Source organism: Pseudophryne corroboree, chromosome 1 (assembly GCF_028390025.1).
Source record: "Pseudophryne corroboree isolate aPseCor3 chromosome 1, aPseCor3.hap2, whole genome shotgun sequence".
Classification (NCBI taxonomy): Eukaryota; Metazoa; Chordata; class Amphibia; order Anura; family Myobatrachidae; genus Pseudophryne; species Pseudophryne corroboree.
Window position 1 is genome coordinate 568,443,977 of NC_086444.1, and position 20,808 is coordinate 568,464,784.

A 20,808-nucleotide genomic window follows, 5' to 3' on the forward strand; every position below is an offset into this window, starting at 1 on the left:
TATGTTGTATGTGTTGCCTGCCTTACAGTACTAGGAGGTTTAAATATACAGTCACTTCATAAAACATAACTGCAAATACACGGAAAGAAGGTATAACATTACAAACAATAATAAATGTGTATGTACTGAGCTCTCATTATACCTACTTAAGGGGGAAAACATAACATTCCATTCAGGATTTAAGAATACAGTCTGCAAAGAATATTACATTTTTTAATGTTACAGTTTGTTATTATAAATGTTATATGGACACATTGAAATGTTTTACCATTCTTTTTAGGAGTTCTATGCACTTACCTTTTCTTTGTGAAATACAATCATATATGTAATAATTAACCATATAAATAAATAAAAAAAATAAAAATAAAGCAATTATGCTACCTGCTGATAAAATGAATACAACCAGAAAAAAATAAATAAAAATAAAAAAAATAAAATGTAATAAACAGACATGCAAAGGCTCTATGTATGTTTGCCAGCTCAGATTCTGAATGACTTTAGCCTAATCATTACTTAACTGACGATTTTTTTCCTCAAAAAACGGTCTGAAATTGTTTTTTTTTTTTTAATGAGTGATTTAGGTGAAGAACATTAATTTAACCCTATCCAAAATTATTTTAGTTTAAAAAATGTTTATATTTTTTTTTGTTTTAACCCTCCTCCCCATCCCAGACATCAATCGTGAACATAGCAACCATCGTAAAAATCGGAAACATTGCAGCTTTCATTTCAGCCTCCAGCTATACAGGGGGTTACTGGGGGTGACTTGGGGGGAGTGTGTGTGTGTGTGGCGGGGGGGGGGGGGGGGGGGGGGGGTTAGGGGGTTAATCTACACTCCCCAGCAGCTGCTATTGTCTGCAGCCGCTGGAGGGGGGGGGTCCTGCCGTGCTGACTGATCAGCAGTGATCGGCAACAGGGCAATCAGTAGGGGAGAGTGCAGGGAGGCAGTTACCTCTGACAGCAGCAGCGGAGGGAAGGTTCCCTTCCCTGCCGCTGCTAACACTGTTTATCTGACTGGTCGCATCCTGTGCGACCATGCCAGGCAAGTGGTTAATAAAGAGTTTGTGACTCTAAACAGGATAATGTGACATTCTGGGTTTAATTTTACTGCAGATGTTTGTGTCAAAAAAGTTTTAGCACCATGACATGTACATACATATCTGTCTCTCCTAATCTGATACATCTTGATGATCATACAGTATACTGTATTTTGTGTACTAATGTGTCCTCATACAATACCTCTAGCCTCAATACACCACGCAATGTGAGATGCCTGGTGCTCCCCCAGGACCCGTGCAACTCTGCTACAGTTGGGAGTCTTTTTTGCGAAAATACATCTTACGAAACATGTGACCAAAGAATTTGCAAGCCAAGACCCTTGTCAGGAGCAGGGGCGTGGACTTGGGACTTAGGAGCAGATGTATTAAGCCTGGAGAAGGCATAAAGAAGTGATAAAGCGGTGATAAGTGCAAGATGATAACGCACCAGCCAATCAGCTCCAATATGTAAATTGACAGTTATAAGCCGATTGGGTGGTGCGTTATCACCTTGCACTTATCACCACTTTTTCACTTCTTCATGCTGCCTCCAGGCTTAATACATTTGCCCCATAGTCCCTGATTGTTTACTTTCACACATGCAGAAATTCCAGGTAGATTTGCATTCACATGCAAAAACCCAGGATATAGTTGCATGTGTGAAAGAGAAATTAGTCGCAATGTGATGTGACTAGGATGCATACTTACATCTTGTGCGACTGAATCTGTATATGAAGTACAATGAAACATGGTATGGAAAAAAGCCATGGCATCGTAGTACATCATATACATATTCAGAGATTAATTTGAGCGACTGCAGCTATGATCCTGTGGGGGATATTCAATTTGGCCCGAAGAGACATCGGGAGTAAAAACCCCTGATGTTTCTTCGGGTGCTTACGGTCATCCGTAAACACACAGGTTCAGTGAAACATGTGTGTTTTCGGGTGAAATAGCCCCGTTTTCGGATGAAAACAGGGCTGTTATCGGCCATTTGGCTTCGCCTGCCGGAGGCAGGTGAAGCAAAACCCCCGATAAGCCGCTGTACGCGCCAGCTTATCGGGGCCAATTAAATAGCCCCCGGCGCCGATAATTATCACCCGGCACCCTCGGGACAAATTGAATAACCCCCTGAATATGAGAACACATCTGTATGCTGAAAGTTCTCTGAGCTGGCTCACAATTTTATCTTTCAAAATCAATCTAGATAGGAAGGGGGTCTCGCAAAATTACTGCCTGTGAGAGTTGCATCTTACATTGCTGTAAGCTTCATTGAATTCAGCAAGACATTTGTATAAACTTAATTAGAATATTCAGGAACAGAAGTATGAGGGGAATTCAAGTGTCCGTGGTCATTTACAGCAGGGTTATTGAACCCCAGAGGCAATTCAATTAGCACCGAAGCCCAGGGCCATCTTAACAGCAGTATGAGCCCCTAGGCAAAGCAATGTACTGGGGCCCCTACCTATCCTCAAGCAGTGGGGGATAAGGGTGGTTATAATGGTGGCTGTGATGTCCCACAGGCGGTAGGGGGTGTTCTATCTTCCGTTCAGCATGCAAGACCAGGAGCAGTAATTTCTGCACATTACACCTTTACTGCATAGATGGGGGTGCTGTTTAATGAGATGGGGCGGGAGGAAGAACACTAAACTGTAGAAGGGGGTATTGATCTGAATAAAGAGGCCCAGGTACATGACTTCCAGGGTGGTATGGGCTGTTTAATTCACGGGGGAAGGAGTTAATATTCATCATTTTCCGGTGGGAGGGCAGTTTGATTGACCATGGTTAACTCCGGTTCATGGGAGTGAATTTCTTCGTTTTCAATGAGATAAAAAACGATAGAGTCCCACCATCCAGGGGGTACTGGGGTCTTGGGGATCAGGGAGCCGGAGCAATCCATCAACAATATAAAACCACATGCTGTTATCTCCGATTCTGGGCATAATAGAGACAAGCTGCCAGTATCCACCTAAAGAGGAGAGTCCCAGATTTTGGATCATAACTCGTAAAAATTCTACGTCAGACAGAACCAGAGATATCTAGCCAGGAATAACAATTAAAAGGCTTGGGGTTGGGACCACTGCTTTGAAGTCCTATATCTCTGGTTTCCCGGGGACGATTTTCAAAAATGTTATACCATTGTAAAGAGGAGACCCTCAGCTATCAGTCTAGGGCCCTTAGACACCTGGGGCTTAGGCAAATGTCCTTTAAGCCCAATGGAAATGACGGCCTTGCCGAAGGCAGCATGACACTGGAATTAATCTGGAATTTTTTTTACTCTGAGAACCCGGAAAAAAAAAATCCCAGATAAGTGCCCTGTTTTCACGATAGTGAACATTCTTCAAAGGGAGAGAAGTACTAGAACACAAGGACATGTGCTGAAAATGAAGGGAAGTAGGATCAGGGGAATATGAGGAAAAATAGGATTTTAATTACCTACCGGTAAATCCTTTTCTCGTAGTCCGTAGAGGATGCTGGGGTCCATATTAGTACCATGGGGTATAGACGGGTCCACTAGAAGCCATTAGCACTTTAAGAGTTTAACAGTGTGGGCTGGCTCCTCCCTCTATGCCCCTCCTACCAGACTCAGTCTAGAACAGGCATTCCCAACCACGGTCCTCAAGGCACACCAACAGTGCATGTTTTAGTGATATCCAGGCTTCAGCACAGGTGACTTAAAAAGTAGCTCAGTTATTTTGATTTAACCATCTGTGCTGCAGCCTGGATATCACTAAAACCTGCACTGTTGGTGTGCCTTGAGGACCGTGGTTGGGAATGCCTGGTCTAGAAACTGTGCCCGAGGAAACAACATACTTCAAGAGAAGGAAATACACAGATAGTGGCGAGATTCATACCAGCTCACACAACAAGGCAAATCCGGACAAAATGCTGGAAAACTCAACAACAGCTGAAACAGTAAAGAAAGCAGAACTTACCTAGGAACCAGGCAGTACTGAACCAAACAACCACTGCAGGATAAAGAAGCGCTGGGCGGGCGCCCAGCATCCTCTACGGACTATGAGAAAAGGATATACTGGTAGGTAATTAAAATCCCTTTTTCTCTTATGCCCTAGAGGAAGCTGGGGTCCATGGGCGTCAATCCAACCTGTTCGCACGCAGCGGTGTGACGCTGCGGTGCGAATGGGTCTGGAATGCGCATGCGCGGTGGCCGCACTGCACACACGTCATGCTGCCCGGCGACCCGTTACGTCGCGGACAACGAAGAAAGCGTACGCAGAGGCGACCGCAAGAAGACTGACAGAAAGAAGGCTTTCCTGGGCGTCACCAGACCGTTACCTCCCGTTTTCGGGGAGTGGTGAAGAAAACGCAGGCGTGTCCAGGAGAACGGAGGGCGGATGTCTGACGTCAAAGCTGGCTCCAGCATCGCTAAGATCGTCGCACAGGGTAAGTATGTCCAGGGCTAGTCTTGTTATGCATGAAATTTTTTTAGCATAGCATGGCTGCACAAGCGATCGCAGTCCTGCTAAGCTACAATACACTCCCCCATAGGCGTGGACTAGTTGATCGCAGCAGCAGCAAAAAGTTGCTGGCTGCGATTAACTCGGAATGACCACCCATATTAGTACCATGGGGATGTACCAAAGCTCTCAGAACGGGAGGAAAAGCGCGCAGGCTCCTGCAGAACTGCTTGACCAAACTTGAGGTCATCAGAGGCCAAAGTATCGAACTTGTAAAACTTAGCAAAGTGTTCAATCCAGACTAAGTAGCCGCTCGGCAAAGCTGTACAGCCGAGACAGCCCGGGCAGCCGCCCAGGAAGAACCCACCTTACGAGTAGAGTGGGCCTTAACAGATTTTGGACACGGCAATCCTGCCGTAGAATATGCATGCTGGATGGTGAACCTGATCCAGCGGTAAATCCACTGCTTAGAAGCAGGACACCCAATTTTCTTGGGATCATAGAGGACAAACAGAGTCAGATTTTCTGTGACGTGCCGTCCTCTTCACATAAATCTTCAAAGCCCTCACAACATCCAAGGCCTTTGAAGCAATTGAGGAGTCAGTAGCCACTGGCACCACAATAGGTTGGTTGATATGAAAAGCCGACACAACCTTAGGAAGGAACTGTTGACGAGTCCTGAGTTCCGCCCTATCTTCATGGAAGACCAGTTAGGGACTTTTACAGGACAAAGCCCCCAATTCCGACACGCGTTGAGCCGAAGCCAAGGCCAACAAAGTTACCGCCTTCCACGTGAGAAACTTGATTTCAGCCTCCTGTAGAGGCTCAAACCAATTCGATTGCAGGAACTGCAACACCACATCAAGATCCCAGGGTACTGTTGGCGCCACAAAGGGAGGCTGTATGTGCAGAACCCCTTTCAAAAAGGTCTGAACCTCAGGGAGGACAGGCAATTGTTTCTGGAAGAAAATGGACAAAGCTGTGATCTAGACCTTGATGGAGCCCAATCTCAGGCCCATATCCATACCTGTTTGCAGGAAAAGGAGAAAACATCCAAGTTGAAACTCCATCGCAGGAAATTTCTTGGATTTACACCAAGACACACATTTTTTCCAAATTCGATGGTAATGTTTAGACGCTACCCCCTTCCCAGCTTGTTTCAGGGTAGGAATAACCTCGCTCGAAATACCCTTCCGAGCTAAGATCTGGCGCTCAACCGCCATGCCGTCAAACGTAGCTATGGTAAGTCTTGATAAGCGAACAGCCCCTGCTGTAGAAGATCATACCGAAGAGGTAGGGGCCTTGGATCTTCCAGCAGTAGATACAGCAGATCCGCGTACCAAGCCCTCCTTGGCCAGTCTGGAGCAATGAGGATTGCCAGAACTTTTGTTCTTTTTACAAGTTGTAGAACTCTTGGAATTAGAGAAAGTGGAGGGAATACATACACTGACGTGAACACCCACGGCGTAATTAGTGCGTCCACCGCCACTGCCTGTGGGTCCCTCGACCTGAAACAGTACTTTCGGCGCTTCTTGTTGAGGCGGGAGGCCATCATGTCTATGTGAGGAACCCCCCACCAACCAGTTACCTCCTCGAACACCTCCGGGTGGAGGCCCCACTCTCCTGGGTGGATATCGTGTCTGCTGAGGAAGTCCGCTTCCCAGTTGTCTACTCCCGGAATAAACATTGCTGACATCGCTACAGCGTGCCTGTCTGCCCAGAGGAGGGTTTTTGTCACCTCTGACATTGCAGCCCTGCTCCCGCCTTGTCGGTTTATGTAGGCCACTGTAGTCACGTTGTCTGACTGCACTTAAACAGCCCGATCCTGTAGAAGGTGTGCTGCTTGAAGAAGACCATTGTATACGGCTCTTTGCTCCAGGATGTTTATCGGAAAAGGGACTCCTGACTCGACAACCTTCCTTGGAAGGTCTCCCCTTGAGCGACTGCTCCCCAACCGCTTAGACTTGCATCCGTGGTTAGAAGGATCCAGTCCTGAACTCCGAACCTTTGGCCCTCCAGAAGGTGTGGAAGTTGTAGCCACCAGAGAAGCGAAATCCTGGCTTTCGGAGCCAGACGTATCCTCTGGTGCATGTGTGAGATTCCGACCACTGGGTCAAGAGATCCAGTTGAAAGGATCGAGCATGAAACCTTCCGTACTGCAAAGCCTCGTAGGAGGCAACCCTCTTCCCCAGAAGGCGGACCATGGTTTGAATCACCAACGCTTTCTCCACCGGTAGAAACACCCCCTGCACCTCCGTGTCGAGGATCATCCCCAGGAAAGACAGCCTCCTTGTCGGCTCCAGATGAGACTTTGGAAGGTTCAGAATCCAACCGTGCTCCTTGAGCAGATGCGTCGTGGGAGCAATGAATCTTAACAACTTCTCCTTGTCGATGCCTTGATCAGCAGATCGTCCAGATATGGAATTAAGTTCACCCCCTGCTTGCGGGGGAGAACCATCATCTCTGCCATCACCTTGGTGAAGACCCTCGGTGCCGTGGAGAGACCGAACGGCAGTGCCTGAAACTGATAGTGATCGTCTAACAGTGCAAACCTGAGATAAGCCTGATGCGGCGACCAAATGGGAATGTGGAGGTACGCATCCTTGATGTCCAGGGACACCAGGAACTTCCCCTCTATCAGTCCTGAGATAACTGCCCTCAGAGACTCCATCTTGAATTTGAAGTCCCTGATATAAGGGTTCAAAGATTTCAAGTTCAGAACTCGCCTTACTGAACCATCCAGCTTCGGTACCACAAAAAGGTTAGAATAGTAACCTTTGGTCAACTGATGAGGTGGAACTGGAACAATGACCTCGGACACTATCAATTTTTGGATAGCGTCCAGTAGAATAGCTCGGCAAGCCTAATTTGAAGAATCGGTGAGGTGGCAGTGTTTGAAACTCCAGCCTGTACCCCCGGGACACAATATTCTGTATCCAAGGGTCCAGGCCAGATGACACCCAGACGTGGCTGAAATGTCGGAGTCTTGCTCCCACCTGACCTTCGTCCAGGCTTTGTGGTCCACCGTCATGCTGAGGACTTTGAGGTACAAGAAGCAGGCTTCTGATCCTGGGAACCTGCGGGAGCAGGCTTTTTGGATTTGGCACGACCCCCTCTAAAGAAGGTGCGAGAGGGCTTGTTCTTTCTAGGCCTAGCGGGCCGAAAGGACTGTGACGTGTTGGGAGTAAAAGGCTTCTTCGTAGCCGGTGCAGCCGAGAGGAGAAAAGGAGACTTACCCGCGGTAGCCGTGGCAATCCATGCATCCACTGCCTCCCCAAACAGAGCCTGACCTGTATAGGGTAGGCTCTCCACACTTTTCCTGGATTCTGCGTCCGCAGACCATTGGCGCAGCCAGAGACCCTGCGAGCCGAGACGGACATGGAGGAGAATCCCCGCAGCCATGGAACCCAGATCCTTCATGGATTCTACCAGGAACCCAGCAGAATCCTGTATGTTACGTAAAAATAAACCAACATCACCTTTATCCATCGTAGTCAAGTCCACCTGCAGAGTGATTGACCACTTTGCTATAGCTTTTGAAATCCATGCACAGGCAATAGTAGGCCGCAGTATAGCCCCTGAAGCCGTGTATATGGATTTGAGCGTAGCATCCACTTTGCGATCTGCAGGGTCTTTCAACACGGTAGATCCCGGGACTGGCAAGACCACCTGTTTTGGCAGCCTAGAGACAGAGGCGTCAACTATAGGCGGGGACTCCCATTTTTTTCTATCATCTTCCGGGAAGGGAAAGCAACCAGAACCCTTTTAGGGATCTGGATTTTTTTCTCAGAGTTTTCTCAGGCTTTTTCAAATATAGCATTTAATTCCTTAGATGCCGGGAAGGGATTTCTTACTGTCTGTGAAAAAGGCCGCCTCAACCTGCTCAGGAGGTGTGTCAGAAATATGTAACACATCCCGCATGGCCTCAATCATCAATTGCACCCCCTTAGCAAGTGATGCCGTCACCATCACCGTCTGCTGTGTCAGAATCGGTATCCGTGTCTTCCTGCATAATTTGGGCAAGAGCACGTTTGTGAGAATGTACCGCAGGGGGCCCCGAGGGAGCAGTATCGGACCATACTGCCATAGAGGACTGCAATACCTGAGTTGCATGCTCAGTCCTTGCAACCCTTTCAGAAATCTGAGAAATAGCCCCCCTAAGAGAGGCTAACCACTCCGGTTCTCTAGCTGGGATCTGCGCTACAACAGTGCAATCCTGATTACATGGGATGGGATCTTACTGAGAAGATAAATCCTCTGCAGCATATGAGACAGAGTCTCTAGACATGTTTGCTTGTACATCCCACACACCCCACAGGGTACAGGGCAGACAGAGTTCCCCCCCAAGAATGGCAGAGAGACACAGAGATTGGAGCCAACCCACGCACAGTGCTATATAGGTATAGGGAGACCCTTAACCAGTGCTGACTGTGTCCCTTAATAGGTGACACAGTCTTTACACAGCCTCCTCTCCCTTCTACAACCCCCTGGTACCGTACAGATAGCTGGAGGTGCTCTGGAGGGACTGCGCTTCCACTGGCAGCGTGTCTGCAGGCAGGAAAATGGCGCTGAACGCTGCTGGGTCCGCTCTGAGGAGAAGTTCCACCCCCTTAATGGCGCAGTCTTCCCGCTCTTCCAAGATTATACTGGCCTGAGGATTTTGTGCTGGCTGAGATCCGTGGACCTCGACAGGCTTTCTGGACAGTGTAGGGTTGTCACCGGCTCAGGGCGCCCCTCACAGCGCCGCACCAAGTACCACTGAGCCCCCGGAGCGCAGTAAGTACTGCACTCCTACCCTGTAGCCGCCATCTTCACATCGGCTCCCTGCTTGTTAGGGAGCCGATGACTCACTCACCACACTTCAGCTCTGTAAGGGGGTGGCGGCATGCTGCTGGGGTGAGCGTTACCCTACGGCGGGGAGCGATCTATCCCCTCTGGAGCTCAGTGTCCAGTCAGCGGAGACAGTGGGTCAGACCACAGAGGGCGGACACTGCGCTCCCCCTAAGTCCCTCGATGCAGGGAGGCTGTTGCCAGCAGCCTCCCTGTAAAATAACAAACTCTAAAATAAACTTTTCTAAAGAAGCTCTGTAAAGCTCCCCTAGCTGTGACCGGCTCCTCTGTGCATATTTTCTAAACTGAGTCTGGTAGGGGGGCATAAAGAGAGGAGCCAGCCCACACTGTTAAACTCTTAAAGTGCCAATGGCTCCTCTTGGACAAGTCTAAACCCCATGGAATTAATTTGGACCCCAGCATCCTCTAGGACGTAAGAGAAAATTACTTCACAGAAAGGATTGTGGAATAGCCTCTCATCAGAGGTGGTAGAGGCTAATGCAGTAGAACAATTTAAACATGCTTGGGATAGGCATACGAATATCTTCACAAAGAACTATCGATCAAATAGTGTTTAGGTTACCTGAAAAAAAAAAAAAGACAACTAAATGGGCCAATTGGTTCTTCTCTGCCCTCAAATTCCATGTTTATATGTTACCAAGGTGCAAAGTATTTTTTTTTTTTACTTTGCTTCCAACTTTTCCCTCCCCCTGTATCTATAAAGGAAGTCATTTCTCCCTTCGGGCCACCCCCTCTCCCTCCTTGACCATATCCACTCCCATCTCCCCTGCTACCTCTTTTCTTCTGCCTCTTAATGTCTTACCCAGTTGCTCAATCTCTCCCTCTCCTCAGGCATTGTGCCCACTGCATTCAAGCATGCCCTTGTCTCCTCCATTCTTTAGAAACCTACCCTTGACCCTAACACTCTCCAACTACTGACCCATCTTTCTCTTCTATTTTGCCTCCAAACCCCTTTAACGTATTGTCTACAACTGTCTTACCACCTTTCTTTGCTACCAACTTTATGCTTGACCAATTTCAGTATGGCTTCTGGCCTGTCTACTCTGCTGAGACAAACCTCACAAAAGTTAGCAATGACCTCCTTGCTGTCAAATCCAAGGGCCACTACTCATTCTTCTTGACCTCTCTGCTGCTTTTGACACTGTGTGGACCATCCACTCCTCCATCAAATTAGGGATGGATATCGGAAACCCAGCATCAAATGATGGCTGGGCTTCCACCATCTAAACTTTCCATGCGAAAGTAACAACAATCAACTAACAATCACAGCAAAAGAATTATATGGAAAAAGTATGCATGTGACTTGCACATGCACAAAAAAATCCAGTTTACGCATGTGCAAAGGCAACCCGTGGTTGTTCCCGATGTTAAACAGCTGAATTCATATCTTTACATTTTAACATCGGATGGCCATTGCATCTACACCATTCGATGGCGGATATGATCAGAAAGCCGCCATCGAATGGTGAAAACACTAACATCGGAGGAAAAACAACGATGGTTGGAAACCATCGGAAACCGATGTCCGTCCCTACTGCAAATCCTTAACTCAATTTACCTTTGTGATACTGCCCCTCCTAGCTGTCCTCCTATCTCTTTGTTCCTTCTGTCTCTTCTCATGACTCCACTTCTATTGGCAGTTGGTATCCCCCAAGGTTCTGTTCTTGGACCCCTCCTATTCTCCCTCTATACGTCTCCTTTCCTCCCCTGACCTCTTCCCTCACTTGCATCTTCAACTACTGTATATCTCCGCTATCTCTTCCTGGATGTCCCAGTGCTTTGTCAAACTTATCATGTCTGACTGAGCTGATCATCTTCCCTCCCTCCTGCATAACCTCCCCTCCCAAAATTTCATTATCTATGGATGGCAAAACCATCTCCTCTAGCTCCCAAATGCGTGGTCTTGGAGTTAGCCTCGACTCCTCCCTCTCCTTTAAACCATACATTCAGTACCATTCACATTCCTGCAGTTTGTATCTCAAAAATATTTCCAGGATCAGACCCTTTCTCGCCCTGGATGCTACTAAGACCATCATCCACTCACTGGTCATCTCCATATTGAACTACTGTAACATCCACCTCATTGAGCACAGATACACTCAATGAATGTGGTCTGCAGTATTTCACCAACATGTTGCTTAAACGGTTATTTTTATGCAAAAAAAATATATGTAAACATCTCAGGACTAATCCTAAAATACGTTGTGAGCATCCATTTGTCACTAGCCCTAGTCTCAACTGGTTTAACACAGGAACAAAATAGCAAAGGACATATTCAGGCACAACTTACTGCTCAGCAATTTTGGGAAACCAAAGATGATCAATTCAGTCAGCACATTGGTCCAACTTGGTTAACAAGTGTTCTAAGTGATAACATACTGATAAAGCTAACTATTTATCTTATAACATTCACTATAAATGGGTAAGAGACTCAGTACGCAATTGGCGTATGGGGTACCGTAAGGGTACGTACTTAGCGTAGCAGACGCTTATCCGTGGTCAAGACACACATGCGACACGCTCGCTCACAGCTTAACGCTTGGTGACGAGCACGCTATAGGCGGCCGACTACCGTAATGCTACGCTACTAGCGTAGCGTATGCTCGTGACCACGAGGGGAACACGAGCGGCGCAGACGCTCACGGGATGACACTCAGTAAACCTTGTATGCAACACAGTGAAAGATTGAGTTTGTACTGTAAACCTTACTACTGAAATACTGTAGCGATATAACGCTGCTTAACCTTGTTAATACTAAAGCTGCTTGAGCGATTGAGACGCTCCGATTACCCTCTGCATTGTAATAAACACACAATACCTTGCTAAGGTTCCAACACCTTTACTAACAATATCTAGCTATGTAAAAAAGGAAAAACAGTTAACAGTTCATACACTACAGGCTAACATCAATATCTAAGCAGAATAACTACACATAAATATACAATAGCGGCACAATCGCAAACAATAACATACAATGAGAGAGAGAGAGATCGTGGCAGAATACAGTCAGAGATTTAGAATGGTCACAGAGAATAACTTACACACACTGGGGAATGATCGCAGCGCAGTCCTGGTACCAGCTCCGAGTTAGTCAATGATGAAAACCGTTTGTGGAGAGAAGAGACTGAGCTGGCCAGGCTGGCTGTCCTTATATACACTGCGTACAGTATACTACAAAGGGACCTATAATCTCATTGTTCATTGGACACAGGAATGTCTCCTCGCATCATAACAAAAGGTCATAGGTTAGTTTGAACAGGTGGGCTGTGACTATATCAAACTGCTCAGGTGGGAGGGAATCTCAGAATTCCCGCCGCATGGATAATGAACCGCAAATATAGTAAATGTCCAGAAACTACTAATAGACATAACTATACGCAGGAGCGATTAATCTTTACCTAACCAGCACCGGATTGTTTCTAATAAAATATTCTTTAGTTAGGTACCAAACACAACTGCTCAAACCCTGTCTGACCCTTCGTACCATGCAAAGAGGAATTCCTCTGTCCAGCAACCAGTTACATTAAACAAACTTACTGTTATTATTAAGGGGAACATTACCTATAAAACATACTATTTGAATTTATTATTTAACGATTGAGTCGCCCGCTAGACGCACACAAACTCTACCGTAAATGCACATACCACGCGCTCGAGAGCATGGCCGAGGAGGCGCCATCACGCAGCTGCGAGTATCCGCACGCACGGAAGAGAATGTGCACGTGCAGCGGGCAAGCGCATGAGGTGAATATATGGCAATGTGTAGCATGATATTTTTCCGACTTTGACAATACTGTAGGTCCAATTACTTTGCTTAGCTAAAGTCTGCTCCCCCTATCATGTATTATTCATCAGCCATAAGATATTCCACCAGCTAAGCTATGTATAAAATAATGATCATAATTGACAAACAATAATTGTGTGGGCAAACCTACACAATTTCTGAAACAATGACTGCCGCACCAGTGTAGTGTATTTCCAAGCTGTTCTCCTTCCCCTATCTCTTCTTATATAGTGTGCTTCCAACACACTTCCTAATTAACTGGGAGTGCTACCCATGGCCTAAGAACCCACTTTATCAACACACAGAAAAAGAGGCCATTTACTGGGTGCACTGAGAATTTGACAGATCACAAATATATGACTAATACGTATCCTTTATTGTTCTCTCATTAAAATACTTCGCCTTATGAAATATTAAAAACAATTATAGTAAGTGAAAAAGTTAGAAATTGTGATATTAAAATGTTGTCAGGGACTGCTACTTATATTCCAAGGGTATGTTCCCTATTACGGGCAATTATAACCCCCACTGCCAATGTGTATTGCCCTAAATGATCCTATTAATCTCGGTATTTCAACTATATTGTATTGCTTAGGATATCTTAATAGGGATCTCACACACTCATAATGAACCTGGATGTATATAAATAAATTACCATATGTCAATAAAGTGTCTTATGACCCCTTTATATGTTTCAATGAGTGGATGAAGCCTCTGCGAAACGCGCGTTGGCGTTTTCAGAGACTGCTACAGACCTTTAGAACCACTGCTAATATTAGATTCATGTGTATTCTTATGTATATTAACACTGATTGATCCGCCGCACGGCCCCGGTCCAGGCACCACTATTGACAAGCTGGGACGGTGAGAGCGCCTGTCTGTAATCAGCTGTACTTGGCGGCCGGTCCCAGAGCAGCGTGGGTTGCGAGAGCATTAGAGTAGCAGCCGGCCACACACAGCGGTGGATCCGTAGCCGCTGCATGAGGCTCGGCTGACGGCGCTGTGAGAGAGTGTACTCCAGTATAGGCGCGGCTGCAATTTATGCCGATACCTGTAACAGTGCAGATACATTGTATCAGTGAGTCCTTGTGCATGAGGGAGTACAGGTGATCACCATTAAATAAAGCCGCGTGTGGAATAAAAAAAGAGTGACGCATACCTAATAAAACCTACTCATACACAGGATAGTAATATAACCAATTGAATATACAAACGGAAGCAGATTTATTGAAGTGAGACATGTGTTTCTGCAGGAATATAGAGGGTCTTAAATGATCAAATATAAATACAAGACACAATGTTACAATTTGTCTCACTGGACATCTGTACTGTGATTCATGTGTATGCTATGTACCATTGAAAATTAGCAACACGGGAGATAACTACAGGCCGTGCAACTGTATCCTAAATTAGATTGAATAATAATGAATTACACATGAATGTAAACAAAAACCACTCATTGAAACATATAAGGGGTCATCAGACACTTTATTGACATATGGTAATTTATTGATATACATCCAGGTTCATTATGAGTGTGTGAGATCCCTATTAACATATCCTAAGCAATACAATATAACTGAAATACCGAGATTAATAGGATCATTTAGGGCAATACACATTGGCAGTGGGGGTTATAATTGCCCGTAATAGGGAACATACCCTTGGAATATAAGTAGCAGTCCCTGACAACATTTTAATATCACAATTTCTAACTTTTTCACTTACTATAATTGTTTTTAATATTTCATAAGGCTAAGTATTTTAATGAGAGAACAATAAAGGATACGTTTTAGTCATATATTTGTGATCTGTCAAGTTCTCAGTTCACCCAGTAAATGACCTCTTTTTCTGTGTGTTGATAAACCTACACAATTATTTGGAGTTAATGTGGTCTAAAATAACTGAAATGTGTGTATAGTTAATATTTGGCATAAATCCCATTAAATGATAAGTTATGGGAAAGAGGTTGTTTACTGCTGGACATGTGGACTGCTAAGGCCCACTGATGGGTTTGTTTTTTGCTTTACTAAACAGTACAAAAGGCACTTTGTTTTTAGAAGAAAAGAATGGATTTTGGTACTTACTGTTCAATCTCTTTCTCCGATTCCATAGTGGACACTGGAGATACACTGGGGTTTAGACAGGTATAGAGTGGAGCCTGGCACTTTACATTTCTTAAGAATTATAGGTGCCTATCACCCCCTCTATACCCCACATGGCTCAGATAAAATTAACCAAGCCTGAGTGGCGACAGAGAGAAAACACAACAGGGGAACAGAACCAGGAAAAGGCAAGAAAGATTGTCCAAGAACCAAAACAGAAAGTACAAGAAACACACTGCCAACACAACATGCAAGCACAACAAAAAACAATGGCAGACAAAGAGCACCACTGGGCAGGCACCCAGTGTCCCCTAGGGAATAGGAGAACAGGATTTAAGAGTAAGTACTAAAATACCTTCCTTCCAGTGTGGGAGAGCAGCCGTGGCATAAACACACATCAAAGGCCACAAAGGTATCAAAACGGTAAAAAGAAATGCATGGACCGAAGACCAAGTGGCTGTACGACAAAGCTGCGACACCGAAGCACCCCTGTAAGCAGTCCAGGAGGTAACAACAGGATTGTGCCAAAGTAGAAGCAGGTGGAGTCCAATCATTGGACACATAAGCCTGGCGAATAGCCAGACACATCCATCTGGCCAGGGTCTGCTTAGACACAGGCCCACCGTCTCTAACCGCATCATAGAGCACAAGAGGGATTTAGATTTGCACTATATCGCTGCCTGGGCTACGTAGATGCGAAGAGCCTGAACCACATCAAGCGATGAAGAAGCATTATCAGCTGACATCAGGACCTTAGTAGGTTGATTAATGTGGGAAGTGGAAACCACATTTGGCAAGAAAGCTCGCTTTGGGCCTAATTCAGACTTGATCGCAGCAGTAAAACATTTTTCCAATGGGCAAAACCATGTTCACTGCAGGTGGGGCAGACATAACATGTGCAGAGAAAGTCAGATTTGGGTAGGGTGTGTTCAAACTAAAATCTTCGTTGCAGTGTAAAAATAAAGCAGGCAGTATTTACTAGGCACAGAAACAAAATAACACACCCAAATCTAACTCTCTCTGCACATGTTATATCTGCCCCACCTGCAGTGCACATGGTTTTGCCCATTAGAGGAAGATTTTGCTGCTGCAATCAGATTTGAATTAGGCCCTTTGTGCGATACTTGGCCTGATCACCATGGAAGACAAAATATGGGGAATGACAAGACAAAGCTCCGAAATCATCTGAGCCGAAGCCAAAGCCAAAAGGAGAATCGCCTTCAAGGACAAATACTTGAGCCCCTGGAAGAGGTCCTCCAACACAGGCGACTGGAGAAACAAACACAAGGTTAAGATACCAAGGTGCTGAAGAAGGTCCAAAGGCCATCTAGACTCAAAGAACACCATGAAGGAAGCTCTGAATTTTCAGTAGCAGAGTCAAACTACGCTGAAGACGGACAAAGCTGACACTTGAACTTTCAGCGAACCCAGATGCATAACAGCGCCCAAACCCACCTGCAGAAAGAGAAGTCGGGACATCCCGAAGGAGGAGGTGGAAAACTCACAATGTTCACACCACACCACATAAGACCTCCAAATGCGATGGTAGCGTATGGATGCCATCGGCTTCCAAACCTTAAGCATGGTGGTGAGAACAGTTTCCACAATACCCCTTTGCTTCATGTTGGCGGCCTCAACAGCCACGCCATTAAATTCAGATGCAGTAAGTGTGGGTACCCGAATGGACCACTACGAAGGAGATTAGGATGGAGGGGAAGTGGCCTCTGTTCGTCTGCAAGAAGGAAAAGAAGATCTGTAGTGCCCAAGCTTAAACAGTTGTATTATTTACATTGCCTGATGTTTCAAAGTATTGTACAAGTTAAATGTCTTTGCATGTCAAAAGGTAAAAAGTTAATTGATCTGCTGGAATATGCTCATATCCACCAGAAGTCCAAAGACAGATGTTAATCAGCGCTAGAATCGTATGAATGGGACAGGAATATGTGAATAAAGACAGCAGGGGTCAAGCCTGCAGTTCAGGGAAGACACACTGTCTACTCAGGTGTGAAATGGTCTTCCTGGCCTGGTGTACCAGAACGACAGTATGTTTGCCCAGGAACCAGGCCCAGGGCTTTAAAGCAAGCCATAAAGATGAAAGTAACAACCCTGCTAGACTGGCTGAGAAACCCCAAAGTGTAAGCTGAGACTCAATCCACTCTGGTTTTGGGAGGGCTAAAGGAATCCCAAAGAGGTGAGGGCTGAGGGGAAGCTGCAGCACGGAGGTTTAAATATGAGAATCACTGAGGTGGCATCCAGGGGAATATGGAGAGAGACCTCACTCAACCAGCATTCGGCTCTACAGGTGATCAGAATGTTGTCTTTATTTTCACCTTATTCTTATTTCTTGAAATTGTGATTACTGATGTGACTATTTACATTATTATATTCTTGCAACCATTCTTTTACTGTAACTATAAGCTATTGAATTAATAATCATAATTTTAGTTCTGGATTCTGTGTTTTCACACCCTAACCCAGAGTGTCTCATGAATCCTAATTTTTACATTTTAGTAATTGTGTGCAGATGAGAGTAGAAGCTCGCCCTGGGCTTGGTCTCTCAAAGTCGCTTGGCCTGACTGGTGCAGTGAGCGGTACTTCTACTGGTGGCAATAACCACGTTGATTTACCACACGCGCTGAGGTAATTAGTAAGGTGTCAAAGGCAGCGGTTCTCAGACTGGCGTATCTGGAGAATCATCACGCCAGAATCGTGACAAGATCAGAGTACCATGCCCGGTGAGGCCAATCTGGTAACCAGAATTACTGTGGCGGACTCTCTTGATGCATTTGTGAACCTGCAGCAGAAGTGGAAAAGGCGGAATCAGATATACCAGATACCGCCATGCAATGGCCAGTGCATCCGCTGCTGAATCCCGTGTCCTGGAACAATACCATGGTAAGTTATGATTCCACCGAGAGGCCATGAGATCTATCTGAGGCCTGCTCCAATGCTGGACCAGCTGCTGGAACACCTCCAGATGAAGTGCCCATTCCTATGAAGGCGGAACCCAGACCACTGAAAAGATCCAATTGGAATTTGGTCTGGAATGAAACCGTCTGAACTGTATGGCCACGAATGACGCCACCATCTTGCCCAGTAACAGAATGCACAGGTGAACTAACACTTTCTCCGGCTTGAGAAACATTCTGACTAGGTCCAGAATCGCCTGGGCCTTGTCTGGGGGGAGAAACACTCTCAATAGGAATGTGTTCTGAATCATGGCCAAGACCTGGAGATGCTGGGACAGTACCAGATTGGACTTCTGGCTAATTGACAATACAGTCAACTCTGCTGACGGAGCCTTGATAAGACGGTCGTTGAGGTAAAGTACTATGGACACCCCCTGAAACTGCAAATGGGCGAACATCACTGACATCACATTGGTGACACGTGGGGGTAAATTTACTAAGATGGGAGTTCTATTTAAGATGTGATGTTGCCCATAGCAACCAATCAGATTCTACTTCTCATTTATCTATCACCTTCTAGAATATAATACCTGGAATCTGATTGGTTGCTATGGGCAACATCCAATCTAAAATAGATCTCCCATCTTAGTAAATTTACCCCCTGGATAGCAGATGACAGGCCGAAAGGCAGAGCCTGAAACTAGTTGTGGGGGTCCTTGATGGCAAATCGTAGAAACATCTGAAGCGGTTCCCAAATCAGGATGTGAAGGTAAGCATCCTTGACACTAAATATTCCCCAGCCTCCAGACCCGCAATCAAATGTAGGGACTCCATTTTGAAACAGTTAAATGTCAAATAAACATTTAAGGATTTGAGATTTAAAATAGGTCGGACTGAACTGAGTAAAAGCCCTGAGTGTGCTAATGCACTGGGACTTGAACAAAAACGTCTGAAACAAGAAGCTTGTGTATGGCCTGCTGCAACACCCTTAGCTGTGGTAAAAAAAAAATGAACCGGGGAGAAGAAATTAACTCGATCTTGTATCCCTGGGACACCATGGATGAAGGCAAAAAGGTACCACATGCACCCTTCATAGCACAGATATAGCGTAACATGTCGCAGTGTCAGTAGAAAATTGAACACCATTGATATTAATAAATGCAAGATGTGATGTCAATATAAAAATGTAATTAAATTAGAACACCAATACAAATTAAGTTGTATACAAACTGATATTCTTTTCCCATTTAACAGCCAATTCTTTTCCCATTTAACAGCTGTCCAAACTGAAATGTCTATTAAGCAATGTGGATAGGTGGACATGTTTTAATATTATCTAGCTGATAAGATAAAGGGAAAGTCTATAAAAACACAGGTAATCCGAAGTGCATAGATACTAGGCTGATAGTCACCATCATTATTGCACCAGCTGTACAGCACCTGCAAGAGATGATTTCAAAAGAGTGGAAAAGTGAAGAAGTTCCGCTTCTACCTATCATTTTACAGAATGTACTTGATCAATGCTACTGTAGCTAGAAGATGATTACTAACTATGGGCAACTTCTCCACACTGTAAGGAGGTTTGATACATCTCCACAATACTTAGTAAAAAGCATTATCTGAAGTGTCCATGTAATTATGTCACAGTTATGTGATCACACCTGTAACTATACTACTCCAACATGTATAAAGAGACCAAATGAACAATTATTGAAAACAGAAAAGCAAAAACTTAGCACATACAGTATCTAAATTAAAATACTCTCTCGTTCCTTTCCTGCCATCAACACTGTCCAAGATCTTTCTTCCTGCAAGATCCAATAGGAAGTGATATCCTCAAGCAATAACCGACTAATGTTCTTTTCCTGCACTCTCTTTATCTCCTGTCCTACTACCTATCCAGGCAAACCGGTCTATCATGTCTCCTGTGTACACCCCAGTTGTAGCATATGTAATCTCTCCCTTCCCATCATCATTGTTCAAGAAAAGGTGTTATTACACTGATTCGGGAAAAAATATTCTGACCTGAACTCTCTATCAAATTTTTGTCCCATCTCTCAAAGTGCAAGTTCCTCTAAACTCACATACAGAATCATTAAACATTGCTGCAACATATTTTCCCTTCTTTCACATACTTGATGCCTCCCTGTTCCCAAAGATTTGCACATTTCATCCATACTTATTCCTGCTCCAAATTCTCTGGCATTCCCTCTAAGTGCAAAAAGACTTCAAACCTTTAAGCATTCGCTGAAAACTCCCCATTTTAAATGATTAACCTTTGCTTCCAATGTTACCATGCCCCTACAGAGTTCACACAAAATGTACATTTATTTGTCTCTACTCAAACTAATGGTGCTGTTACTAGATCATATAGTAACATATGCAATATGTGGTACGTCACCTCGTGTTTAAAACCCATATTCCTAATGAAAGATTTTTTTTTATTTTATTTTAGTGAGACAGTCTGAAGTTTAGTTTACATGGTGCCTGTTCATTTTTTTTTTCCCTTTTGGGAAAGTGAAAAAAACACAAAAACTGGTCACATGCTCAGTTCTAGTCTTCACATCCACAAATTCAGTTATACTTGGCTCTCAAGAATATTCATTTACAACAATTTTGCAGTCAAAAGTTGCACTACAACAGCAACAAGCAATCTGCTTTTTGAACATGACTTTTAAAAAAATCTATTATAATTATATGAAT

At 44.9% G+C, this 20,808-nt stretch overlaps 1 protein-coding gene across 1 annotated transcript in view; it reads right to left on the reverse strand.

The window, feature by feature from the left end:
- The window catches only part of CNTLN (centlein), a 761,842-nt gene that overhangs the window by 95,714 nt on the left and 645,320 nt on the right, over positions 1-20,808 (reverse strand). The window lies entirely within an intron of this gene.